General features: G+C 63.7%; 2 non-coding genes across 2 annotated transcripts; both read left to right on the top strand.

Annotated features, from left to right (window-relative positions):
• The first annotated feature begins 3,945 nt into the window (after positions 1 to 3,945).
• LOC131867632 (5S ribosomal RNA) lies at positions 3,946 to 4,064 on the top strand. Its single transcript, XR_009366184.1, has one exon. It is a non-coding gene; the product is annotated as a 5S ribosomal RNA (ribosomal RNA).
• A 5,709-nt stretch (positions 4,065 to 9,773) lies between these two features.
• On the top strand, positions 9,774 to 9,892 carry LOC131867630 (5S ribosomal RNA). The gene has a single exon (XR_009366182.1). It is a non-coding gene; the product is annotated as a 5S ribosomal RNA (ribosomal RNA).
• The last annotated feature ends 2,185 nt before the right edge of the window (positions 9,893 to 12,077 follow it).

The following is a 12,077-nucleotide window of genomic DNA, read 5'->3' as shown; positions in this document are numbered from 1 at the left end:
CGAGGTGCGCACCCGGGGCAAACCGGGCTCCGACTTCGTGCACGCCGCACCTTGGAGCACACTTCGGAGCGCTCCTTGGTGCGCACCAGGGCGCGCAACCCCGCCGAAGGTGCACGCGAGGTGCGCACCCGGGGCAAACCGGGCTCCGACTTCGTGCACGCCATGGTGCGCACCAGGGTGCCCACCGCGGCGAAGGTGCGCACCCGGGGCAAACCGGGCTCCGACTTCGTGCACGCCGCACCTTGGAGCACACTTCGGAGCGCTCCTTGGTGCGCACCAGGGCGCGCAACCCAGCCGAGGTGCCCACCCCGGCGAAGGTGCACGCGAGGTGCGCACCCGGGGCAAACCGGGCTCCGACTTCGTGCACGCCATGGTGCCCACCGCGGCGAAGGTGCGCACCCGGGGCAAACCGGGCTAGGACTTCGTGCACGCCGCACCTTGGAGCACACTTCGGAGCGCTCCTTGGTGCGCACCATGGTGCCCACCAGGCCGCGCAACCCAGCCAAGGTGTGCGCACCAAGGTGCACGCGAGGTGCGCACCCGGGGCAAACCGGGGTCCGGCTTCGTGCACGCCGCACCTTGGAGCACACATCGGGGCGCTCCCGGGTTCGCACCGGCGTTGCGCACCGTGGTGGGCACCTCGGAGCGCACCGTGGTGGGCACCTCGGAGCACACCAAGGTGGGCAGCGAGGTGCGCACCTTTGATGCGATGCCTTCACTAATTTCCATAAAAGGCAAAAGAAAACGAGATTTTAAAATTTCCGTTTTGAAAGATAGTGAGAAAAAGGGAATGCTGGTGCCATCTTGAGCCCGCCCTGGTGCGCAGCCCAGCCAAGGTGTGCGCACCAAGGTGCCCACCCTGGCGAAGGTGCGCGCCCGGGCAATTAACCCAACTTCCAACTTCGCGCGCGCCAGGGTGGGAGCGCACCCAACAACCGGGCCTGGGAAGAGCCAATGCGAGAAACCCCACCAAACGCTCTGACAAAAAAAGAGGGGGCGCTCCAGTAACCCCGCTTCGGAGCGCACCCTGGGCAAACCCAGCCAGGGTGCCCACCCCGGCCAAGGTGCAGGCGAGGTGCGCACCCGGGGCAAACCGGGCTCCGACAACGTGCACGCCGCACCTTGGAGCACACTTCGTAGCGCTCCCGGGTGCGCACCTCAGAGCACACCAAGGTGGGCAGCGAGGTGCGCACCTTTGATGCGCTGCCTTCACTAATTTCCAGAAAAGGCAAAAAAAAGAGGAGATTTTAAAATTTCCGTTTTGAAAGATAGTGAAAAAAACGGAACGCGGGTGCCATCTTGAGCCCGCCCGGGTGCACAGCCCAGGTAAGGTGCCCACCCTGGCAAAGGTGCGCACCCGGGCAATTAACCCTACTTCCGACTTCGTGCGCGCCAGGGTGGCAACCGGGCCTGGGAAGAGCCAATGCGAGAAACCCCACCAAACGCTCCGACAAAAAAAGAGGCGGCGCTCCAATAACCCCGCTTCGGAGCGCAGCCGGGGCAAACCCAGCCAAGGTGCCCACCCCGACGAAGGTGCACGCGAGGTGCGCACCCGGGGCAAACCGGGCTCCGACAACGTGCACGCAGCACCTTGGAGCACACTTCGAAGCACTCCCGGGTGCCCACCGGCGTTGCGCACCGTGGTGGGCAGCGAGGTGCGCACCTTTGATGCGCTGCCTTCACTAATTTCCAGAAAAGGCAAAAAAAAATGAGATTTTAAAATTTCCGTTTTGAAAGATAGTGAAAAAAACGGAACGCGGGTGCCATCTTGAGCCCGCCCTGGTGCGCAGCCCAGGCAAGGCATGCGCACCAAGGTGCCCACCCGCGGTGCACACCCGGGGCAAACCGGGCTCCGACTTCGTGCAGGCCGCACCTTGGAGCACACTTCGGAGCGCTCCTTGGTGCGCACCATGGTGCCCACCAGGGCGCACCCGGGGCAAACCGGGCTCCGACTTCGTGCACGCCGCACCTTGGAGCACACATCGGAGCGCTCCCAGGTTCGCACCAGCGTTGCGCACCTTTGATGCGCTGCCTTCACTAATTTCCAGAAAAGGCAAAAAAAAACGATATTTTAAAATTTCCGTTCTGAAAGATAGTGAAAAAAACGGAACGCGGGTGCCATCTTGAGCCCTTCCTGGTGCGCAGCCCAGGCAAGTTGTGCGCACCAAGGTGCCCACCCTGGCGGAGGTGCGCGCCCGGGGCAAACCGGGCTCCGACTTCGTGCACTGCATGGTGCCCACCAAGGCGCGCAACCCAGCCAAGGTGCCCACCGCAGCGAAGGTGCACGCGAGGTGCGCACCCGAGGTGCACACCCGGGGCAAACCGAGCTCCGACTTCGTGCACGCCGCACCTTGGAGCACACTTCAGAGCGCTCCTTGGTGCGCACCAGGGCGCGCAACCCAGCCAAGGTGCTCACCCCGGCGAAGGTGCACGCGAGGTGCGCACCCGGGGCAAGCCGGGCTCGGACTTCGTGCACGCCGCACCTTGGAGCACACATCGGAGCGCTCCCGGGTTCGCACCAGCATTGCGCACCTTTGATGCGCTGCCTTCACTAATTTCCAGAAAAGGCAAAAAAAAAAAAAAAACGAGATTTTAAAATTTCCGTTTTGAAAGATAGTGAAAAAAACGGAACGCGGGTGCCATCTTGAGCCCGCCCTGGTGTGCAGCCCAGGCAAGTTGTGCGCACCAAGGCACCCACCCTGGCCAAGGTGGGTCACGGGGTGGGTCCTAGGGTGGGTAACGGGGTGGGTACTAAGGTGCGTGCCAAGGTGGGTCATGGGGTGGGTGCCAAGGTGGGCACCAGGGTGGGTGTGCACCAACCCTAGCCAGGGTAGGTCACGGGGTGGTTGTCGGGGTGGGCGTCAAGGAGCCAAGGTGGGTGGCAAGTAGCCAAGTTGCGTGCCAAGGTGGGTGTCGGGGTGGGTGCCAAGGATCCAAGGTGGGTGCCAAGGAACCAAGGTGGGTGTCTGGGTGGGTGCCGAGGTGGGAGCCAGGGTGGGTCCCAAGGTGAGTGCAAAGGTGGGTGCCAGGGTCAAGGTGAGTGCCAATGTGGGTTCCAAGGTGCCAGGGTCAGGGTGAGTGCCAATGTGGGTTCAAAGGTGCTAAGTTGGGTGCGAGGTTGGGTGCGAGGGTGGGTGGGTGCCAAGGTGTGCTAGGTGGAAGCCCGGGTGGGTCGGCATCCCATGGGTGTCGAGTTGGGTGCCTGATGGGTGCTTCTTGTCAAGTTTTAGTCGTCGGGACTCATTTCGAGCCTTAGAGGTCGTTTCTTGTCCGGTTGCCCTGTCTTCGACCTGGGAACCCAATTTTGGTCCTCGGGTCCCATTTTTTTTTGTCTCGCATCCCACTTTTGGCCTGTGGCCTTTTCGGGGTCGATTCTCGTTTTGGGCATCAGAGCATGTTTCTTCTCCTAAAACCCAATATTTGTTTATTAAGTCTCGGAACACATTTTTGTTCTCGTGGACCCATCATGGGTCTTGGAACGCATTTGTGGTCCTTGGGTCCCATTTTGCATCCCGAAACTTGTGTTTTGGTGCTTGATCCCTATTTTGGGTGCCCACCTTGCACCAAGTGCGCACCCGGGGCAAACCGAGCGCCTTGGTGCACCGGGGCAAGATCGAGCGTGCACCCGAGGCGCCCCGAACATGCACCAAGGTGCACTCGGCCCACATGTGAGCGCAGGTCGTTGCGCCCGAGGTGGTGTGTGGGCACCGCGTTGCAGACGGGACACTGCACGCACACGACGCCCCGTCCAGGTGCACGCACGTAGGCCGGGCCGGGTGCACACCCGACGCCCTAGCAAGGTGCGCGCACCCGGGCAGGGCTCACACTTGGCGAACGGGGCGCACTTCGCGAGGGAGGGTGTGCACCTCGACGGGGGTGGGTGGCCGGGGTGGATTCGCACGTGGGTCGCGGTTTGCTAAGTACACACTGCGACAAGCTCATAACGGGTGCGATCATACCAGCGTTAGTGCACCGGATCCCATCAGAACTCCGCAGTTAAGCGCGCTTGGGCCGGAGTAGTACTGGGATGGGTGACCTCCCGGGAAGTCCCGGTGTTGCACCCTTTCTTAGTTTTTCGCCGGGCGTCGCAATGCTATTTGAATAAACCTTTTGCCCGTTTGCGTTCTCGTCGGGGCCGGGCCGGGCCGGGGTGCGCTGCCCGCACTACCGCGCGCGCGGGGGCGACACCGAGCGCGCACCCGAGGCGCCCCGAGCACACAGGCCACGGTGCAACCCGGGCGTTGTGCGCGCACCCCGGTGCGCCCGAGGTGCTGCGCGCGCACCCAGGTGAAATCGGTGTGCACCTCGGCCAGTGCGCGCTCGGTCGAGTCGCGCACGTTGGCCAAGGTGCACGGTGATGTTTCTTACTCTAAGGTTCCGCACCAGACGCCCGGGACAGGTGAGCGAAGCTGGGCGGGGCCGGGTGCGCGGCCGGGGCAGGTGCACGCAGCTGGAGAGAGCTTTGGAGCACACCAGAGGTGCGCACCTTGGAGCACACTTCGGAGCGCACCAATGATGCGCTCCATTCAAAAGTTTCCTGAAAAGGCAAAAAAAGTTGAGATTATAGAATTTCCCACTTGAGAGATTGTAAAAAAAAAAAATTTAAAATGAAGGAAACGCGGGTGCCAAGGTGTGCGCGCCCGGGTGCGCAGCCCAGCCAAGGTGTGCGCACCAAGGCGCCCACCCTGGCGAAGGTGCACGCAAGGTGCGCACCCGAGGCAAACCGGACAATTAACCCAACTTTCGACTTCGCGCGCACCTGCGCACCTTGGAGCGCACTTCGGAGCGCTCCTTGGTGCGCACCAATCTTGGGCACCTCGGAGTGCACCATGGCGCCCACCAAGGTGCGCACCCGGGGCAAACCGAGCTCCGACTTCGTGCGCACCTTGGAGCGCACGAAAGGTGCGCACCATGGCGCCCACCAAGGTGCGCAGCCCAAGCCAAGGCGTGCGCATCAAGGTGCGCACCCTGGCGAAGGTGCGCACCCGGGGCAAACCGAGCTCCGACTTCGTGCGCACCTTGGAGCGCACAAAGGGTGCGCAACCCAGCCAAGGTGTGCGCACCCCGGGCAAACCGAGCTCCGAATCGTGCGCACCTTGGAGCACACTTCGGAGCCCTCCTTGGTGCGCACCGATGTTGCGCACCTCGGAGCGCACCCGGGGAAAACAATGCAATTAACCCGACTTTCGACTTCGTGGGCACCTCGGAGCGCTCTCGGGTTCGCACCTCGGAGCACACCGAGGTGCGCACCTTTGATGCGCTGCCTTCACCAATTTCCAGAAAAGGCAAGAAAACATTGAGAAGGTGTGCGCACCGAGGTGCCCACCCTGGCGAAGGTGCACGCGAGGTGCGCACCCGGGGCAAACCGGGCTCCGACTTCGTGCACGCCATGCTGCGCACCTTGGAGGGCCATGGTGCGCACCTTGGAGCACACTTCGGAGCGCTCAATGGTGCCCAACCCAGCCAAGGTGCCCACCGCGGCGAAGGTGCACGCGAGGTGCGCACCCGGGGCAAACCGGGCTCCGACTTCGTGCACGCCGCACCTTGGAGCACACTTCGGAGCGCTCCTTGGTGCGCACCAGGGCGCGCAACCCAGCCGAGGTGCCCACCCCGGCGAAGGTGCACGCGAGGTGCGCACCCGGGGCAAACCGGGCTCCGACTTCGTGCACGCCATGGTGCCCACCGCGGCGAAGGTGCACGCGAGGTGCGCACCCGGGGCAAACCGGGCTCCGACTTCGTGCACGCCGCACCTTGGAGCACACTTCGGAGCGCTCCTTGGTGCGCACCATGGTGCCCACCAGGGCGCGCAACCCCGCCGAAGGTGCACGCGAGGTGCGCACCCGGGGCAAACCGGGCTCCGACTTCGTGCACGCCGCACCTTGGAGCACACTTCGGAGCGCTCCTTGGTGCGCACCAGGGCGCGCAACCCCGCCGAAGGTGCACGCGAGGTGCGCACCCGGGGCAAACCGGGCTCCGACTTCGTGCACGCCATGGTGCGCACCAGGGTGCCCACCGCGGCGAAGGTGCGCACCCGGGGCAAACCGGGCTCCGACTTCGTGCACGCCGCACCTTGGAGCACACTTCGGAGCGCTCCTTGGTGCGCACCAGGGCGCGCAACCCAGCCGAGGTGCCCACCCCGGCGAAGGTGCACGCGAGGTGCGCACCCGGGGCAAACCGGGCTCCGACTTCGTGCACGCCATGGTGCCCACCGCGGCGAAGGTGCGCACCCGGGGCAAACCGGGCTAGGACTTCGTGCACGCCGCACCTTGGAGCACACTTCGGAGCGCTCCTTGGTGCGCACCATGGTGCCCACCAGGCCGCGCAACCCAGCCAAGGTGTGCGCACCAAGGTGCACGCGAGGTGCGCACCCGGGGCAAACCGGGGTCCGGCTTCGTGCACGCCGCACCTTGGAGCACACATCGGGGCGCTCCCGGGTTCGCACCGGCGTTGCGCACCGTGGTGGGCACCTCGGAGCGCACCGTGGTGGGCACCTCGGAGCACACCAAGGTGGGCAGCGAGGTGCGCACCTTTGATGCGATGCCTTCACTAATTTCCATAAAAGGCAAAAGAAAACGAGATTTTAAAATTTCCGTTTTGAAAGATAGTGAGAAAAAGGGAATGCTGGTGCCATCTTGAGCCCGCCCTGGTGCGCAGCCCAGCCAAGGTGTGCGCACCAAGGTGCCCACCCTGGCGAAGGTGCGCGCCCGGGCAATTAACCCAACTTCCAACTTCGCGCGCGCCAGGGTGGGAGCGCACCCAACAACCGGGCCTGGGAAGAGCCAATGCGAGAAACCCCACCAAACGCTCTGACAAAAAAAGAGGGGGCGCTCCAGTAACCCCGCTTCGGAGCGCACCCTGGGCAAACCCAGCCAGGGTGCCCACCCCGGCCAAGGTGCAGGCGAGGTGCGCACCCGGGGCAAACCGGGCTCCGACAACGTGCACGCCGCACCTTGGAGCACACTTCGTAGCGCTCCCGGGTGCGCACCTCAGAGCACACCAAGGTGGGCAGCGAGGTGCGCACCTTTGATGCGCTGCCTTCACTAATTTCCAGAAAAGGCAAAAAAAAGAGGAGATTTTAAAATTTCCGTTTTGAAAGATAGTGAAAAAAACGGAACGCGGGTGCCATCTTGAGCCCGCCCTGGTGCACAGCCCAGGTAAGGTGCCCACCCTGGCAAAGGTGCGCACCCGGGCAATTAACCCTACTTCCGACTTCGTGCGCGCCAGGGTGGCAACCGGGCCTGGGAAGAGCCAATGCGAGAAACCCCACCAAACGCTCCGACAAAAAAAGAGGCGGCGCTCCAATAACCCCGCTTCGGAGCGCAGCCGGGGCAAACCCAGCCAAGGTGCCCACCCCGACGAAGGTGCACGCGAGGTGCGCACCCGGGGCAAACCGGGCTCCGACAACGTGCACGCAGCACCTTGGAGCACACTTCGAAGCACTCCCGGGTGCCCACCGGCGTTGCGCACCGTGGTGGGCAGCGAGGTGCGCACCTTTGATGCGCTGCCTTCACTAATTTCCAGAAAAGGCAAAAAAAAATGAGATTTTAAAATTTCCGTTTTGAAAGATAGTGAAAAAAACGGAACGCGGGTGCCATCTTGAGCCCGCCCTGGTGCGCAGCCCAGGCAAGGCATGCGCACCAAGGTGCCCACCCGCGGTGCACGCCCGGGGCAAACCGGGCTCCGACTTCGTGCAGGCCGCACCTTGGAGCACACTTCGGAGCGCTCCTTGGTGCGCACCATGGTGCCCACCAGGGCGCACCCGGGGCAAACCGGGCTCCGACTTCGTGCACGCCGCACCTTGGAGCACACATCGGAGCGCTCCCAGGTTCGCACCAGCGTTGCGCACCTTTGATGCGCTGCCTTCACTAATTTCCAGAAAAGGCAAAAAAAAACGATATTTTAAAATTTCCGTTCTGAAAGATAGTGAAAAAAACGGAACGCGGGTGCCATCTTGAGCCCTTCCTGGTGCGCAGCCCAGGCAAGTTGTGCGCACCAAGGTGCCCACCCTGGCGGAGGTGCGCGCCCGGGGCAAACCGGGCTCCGACTTCGTGCACTGCATGGTGCCCACCAAGGCGCGCAACCCAGCCAAGGTGCCCACCGCAGCGAAGGTGCACGCGAGGTGCGCACCCGAGGTGCACACCCGGGGCAAACCGAGCTCCGACTTCGTGCACGCCGCACCTTGGAGCACACTTCAGAGCGCTCCTTGGTGCGCACCAGGGCGCGCAACCCAGCCAAGGTGCTCACCCCGGCGAAGGTGCACGCGAGGTGCGCACCCGGGGCAAGCCGGGCTCGGACTTCGTGCACGCCGCACCTTGGAGCACACATCGGAGCGCTCCCGGGTTCGCACCAGCATTGCGCACCTTTGATGCGCTGCCTTCACTAATTTCCAGAAAAGGCAAAAAAAAAAAAAAAACGAGATTTTAAAATTTCCGTTTTGAAAGATAGTGAAAAAAACGGAACGCGGGTGCCATCTTGAGCCCGCCCTGGTGTGCAGCCCAGGCAAGTTGTGCGCACCAAGGCACCCACCCTGGCCAAGGTGGGTCACGGGGTGGGTCCTAGGGTGGGTAACGGGGTGGGTACTAAGGTGCGTGCCAAGGTGGGTCATGGGGTGGGTGCCAAGGTGGGCACCAGGGTGGGTGTGCACCAACCCTAGCCAGGGTAGGTCACGGGGTGGTTGTCGGGGTGGGCGTCAAGGAGCCAAGGTGGGTGGCAAGTAGCCAAGTTGCGTGCCAAGGTGGGTGTCGGGGTGGGTGCCAAGGATCCAAGGTGGGTGCCAAGGAACCAAGGTGGGTGTCTGGGTGGGTGCCGAGGTGGGAGCCAGGGTGGGTCCCAAGGTGAGTGCAAAGGTGGGTGCCAGGGTCAAGGTGAGTGCCAATGTGGGTTCCAAGGTGCCAGGGTCAGGGTGAGTGCCAATGTGGGTTCAAAGGTGCTAAGTTGGGTGCGAGGTTGGGTGCGAGGGTGGGTGGGTGCCAAGGTGTGCTAGGTGGAAGCCCGGGTGGGTCGGCATCCCATGGGTGTCGAGTTGGGTGCCTGATGGGTGCTTCTTGTCAAGTTTTAGTCGTCGGGACTCATTTCGAGCCTTAGAGGTCGTTTCTTGTCCGGTTGCCCTGTCTTCGACCTGGGAACCCAATTTTGGTCCTCGGGTCCCATTTTTTTTTGTCTCGCATCCCACTTTTGGCCTGTGGCCTTTTCGGGGTCGATTCTCGTTTTGGGCATCAGAGCATGTTTCTTCTCCTAAAACCCAATATTTGTTTATTAAGTCTCGGAACACATTTTTGTTCTCGTGGACCCATCATGGGTCTTGGAACGCATTTGTGGTCCTTGGGTCCCATTTTGCATCCCGAAACTTGTGTTTTGGTGCTTGATCCCTATTTTGGGTGCCCACCTTGCACCAAGTGCGCACCCGGGGCAAACCGAGCGCCTTGGTGCACCGGGGCAAGATCGAGCGTGCACCCGAGGCGCCCCGAACATGCACCAAGGTGCACTCGGCCCACATGTGAGCGCAGGTCGTTGCGCCCGAGGTGGTGTGTGGGCACCGCGTTGCAGACGGGACACTGCACGCACACGACGCCCCGTCCAGGTGCACGCACGTAGGCCGGGCCGGGTGCACACCCGACGCCCTAGCAAGGTGCGCGCACCCGGGCAGGGCTCACACTTGGCGAACGGGGCGCACTTCGCGAGGGAGGGTGTGCACCTCGACGGGGGTGGGTGGCCGGGGTGGATTCGCACGTGGGTCGCGGTTTGCTAAGTACACACTGCGACAAGCTCATAACGGGTGCGATCATACCAGCGTTAGTGCACCGGATCCCATCAGAACTCCGCAGTTAAGCGCGCTTGGGCCGGAGTAGTACTGGGATGGGTGACCTCCCGGGAAGTCCCGGTGTTGCACCCTTTCTTAGTTTTTCGCCGGGCGTCGCAATGCTATTTGAATAAACCTTTTGCCCGTTTGCGTTCTCGTCGGGGCCGGGCCGGGCCGGGGTGCGCTGCCCGCACTACCGCGCGCGCGGGGGGCGACACCGAGCGCGCACCCGAGGCGCCCCGAGCACACAGGCCACGGTGCAACCCGGGCGTTGTGCGCGCACCCCGGTGCGCCCGAGGTGCTGCGCGCGCACCCAGGTGAAATCGGTGTGCACCTCGGCCAGTGCGCGCTCGGTCGAGTCGCGCACGTTGGCCAAGGTGCACGGTGATGTTTCTTACTCTAAGGTTCCGCACCAGACGCCCGGGACAGGTGAGCGAAGCTGGGCGGGGCCGGGTGCGCGGCCGGGGCAGGTGCACGCAGCTGGAGAGAGCTTTGGAGCACACCAGAGGTGCGCACCTTGGAGCACACTTCGGAGCGCACCAATGATGCGCTCCATTCAAAAGTTTCCTGAAAAGGCAAAAAAAGTTGAGATTATAGAATTTCCCACTTGAGAGATTGTAAAAAAAAAAAATTTAAAATGAAGGAAACGCGGGTGCCAAGGTGTGCGCGCCCGGGTGCGCAGCCCAGCCAAGGTGTGCGCACCAAGGCGCCCACCCTGGCGAAGGTGCACGCAAGGTGCGCACCCGAGGCAAACCGGACAATTAACCCAACTTTCGACTTCGCGCGCACCTGCGCACCTTGGAGCGCACTTCGGAGCGCTCCTTGGTGCGCACCAATCTTGGGCACCTCGGAGTGCACCATGGCGCCCACCAAGGTGCGCACCCGGGGCAAACCGAGCTCCGACTTCGTGCGCACCTTGGAGCGCACGAAAGGTGCGCACCATGGCGCCCACCAAGGTGCGCAGCCCAGCCAAGGCGTGCGCATCAAGGTGCGCACCCTGGCGAAGGTGCGCACCCGGGGCAAACCGAGCTCCGACTTCGTGCGCACCTTGGAGCGCACAAAGGGTGCGCAACCCAGCCAAGGTGTGCGCACCCCGGGCAAACCGAGCTCCGAATCGTGCGCACCTTGGAGCACACTTCGGAGCCCTCCTTGGTGCGCACCGATGTTGCGCACCTCGGAGCGCACCCGGGGAAAACAATGCAATTAACCCGACTTTCGACTTCGTGGGCACCTCGGAGCGCTCTCGGGTTCGCACCTCGGAGCACACCGAGGTGCGCACCTTTGATGCGCTGCCTTCACCAATTTCCAGAAAAGGCAAGAAAACATTGAGAAGGTGTGCGCACCGAGGTGCCCACCCTGGCGAAGGTGCACGCGAGGTGCGCACCCGGGGCAAACCGGGCTCCGACTTCGTGCACGCCATGCTGCGCACCTTGGAGGGCCATGGTGCGCACCTTGGAGCACACTTCGGAGCGCTCAATGGTGCCCAACCCAGCCAAGGTGCCCACCGCGGCGAAGGTGCACGCGAGGTGCGCACCCGGGGCAAACCGGGCTCCGACTTCGTGCACGCCGCACCTTGGAGCACACTTCGGAGCGCTCCTTGGTGCGCACCAGGGCGCGCAACCCAGCCGAGGTGCCCACCCCGGCGAAGGTGCACGCGGGGTGCGCACCCGGGGCAAACCGGGCTCCGACTTCGTGCACGCCATGGTGCCCACCGCGGCGAAGGTGCACGCGAGGTGCGCACCCGGGGCAAACCGGGCTCCGACTTCGTGCACGCCGCACCTTGGAGCACACTTCGGAGCGCTCCTTGGTGCGCACCAGGGCGCGCAACCCAGCCGAGGTGCCCACCCCGGCGAAGGTGCACGCGAGGTGCGCACCCGGGGCAAACCGGGCTCCGACTTCGTGCACGCCATGGTGCCCACCGCGGCGAAGGTGCACGCGAGGTGCGCACCCGGGGCAAACCGGGCTCCGACTTCGTGCACGCCGCACCTTGGAGCACACTTCGGAGCGCTCCTTGGTGCGCACCATGGTGCCCACCAGGGCGCGCAACCCCGCCGAAGGTGCACGCGAGGTGCGCACCCGGGGCAAACCGGGCTCCGACTTCGTGCACGCCGCACCTTGGAGCACACTTCGGAGCGCTCCTTGGTGCGCACGGGCGCGCAACCCCGCCGAAGGTGCACGCGAGGTGCGCACCCGGGGCAAACCGGGCTCCGACTTCGTGCACGCCATGGTGCGCACCAGGGTGCCCACCGCGGCGAAGGTGCGCACCCGGGGCAAACCG

Source organism: Cryptomeria japonica, unplaced genomic scaffold (assembly GCF_030272615.1).
Source record: "Cryptomeria japonica unplaced genomic scaffold, Sugi_1.0 HiC_scaffold_176, whole genome shotgun sequence".
Classification (NCBI taxonomy): Eukaryota; Viridiplantae; Streptophyta; class Pinopsida; order Cupressales; family Cupressaceae; genus Cryptomeria; species Cryptomeria japonica.
This window is presented reverse-complemented; position numbering and strand designations above follow the sequence as displayed.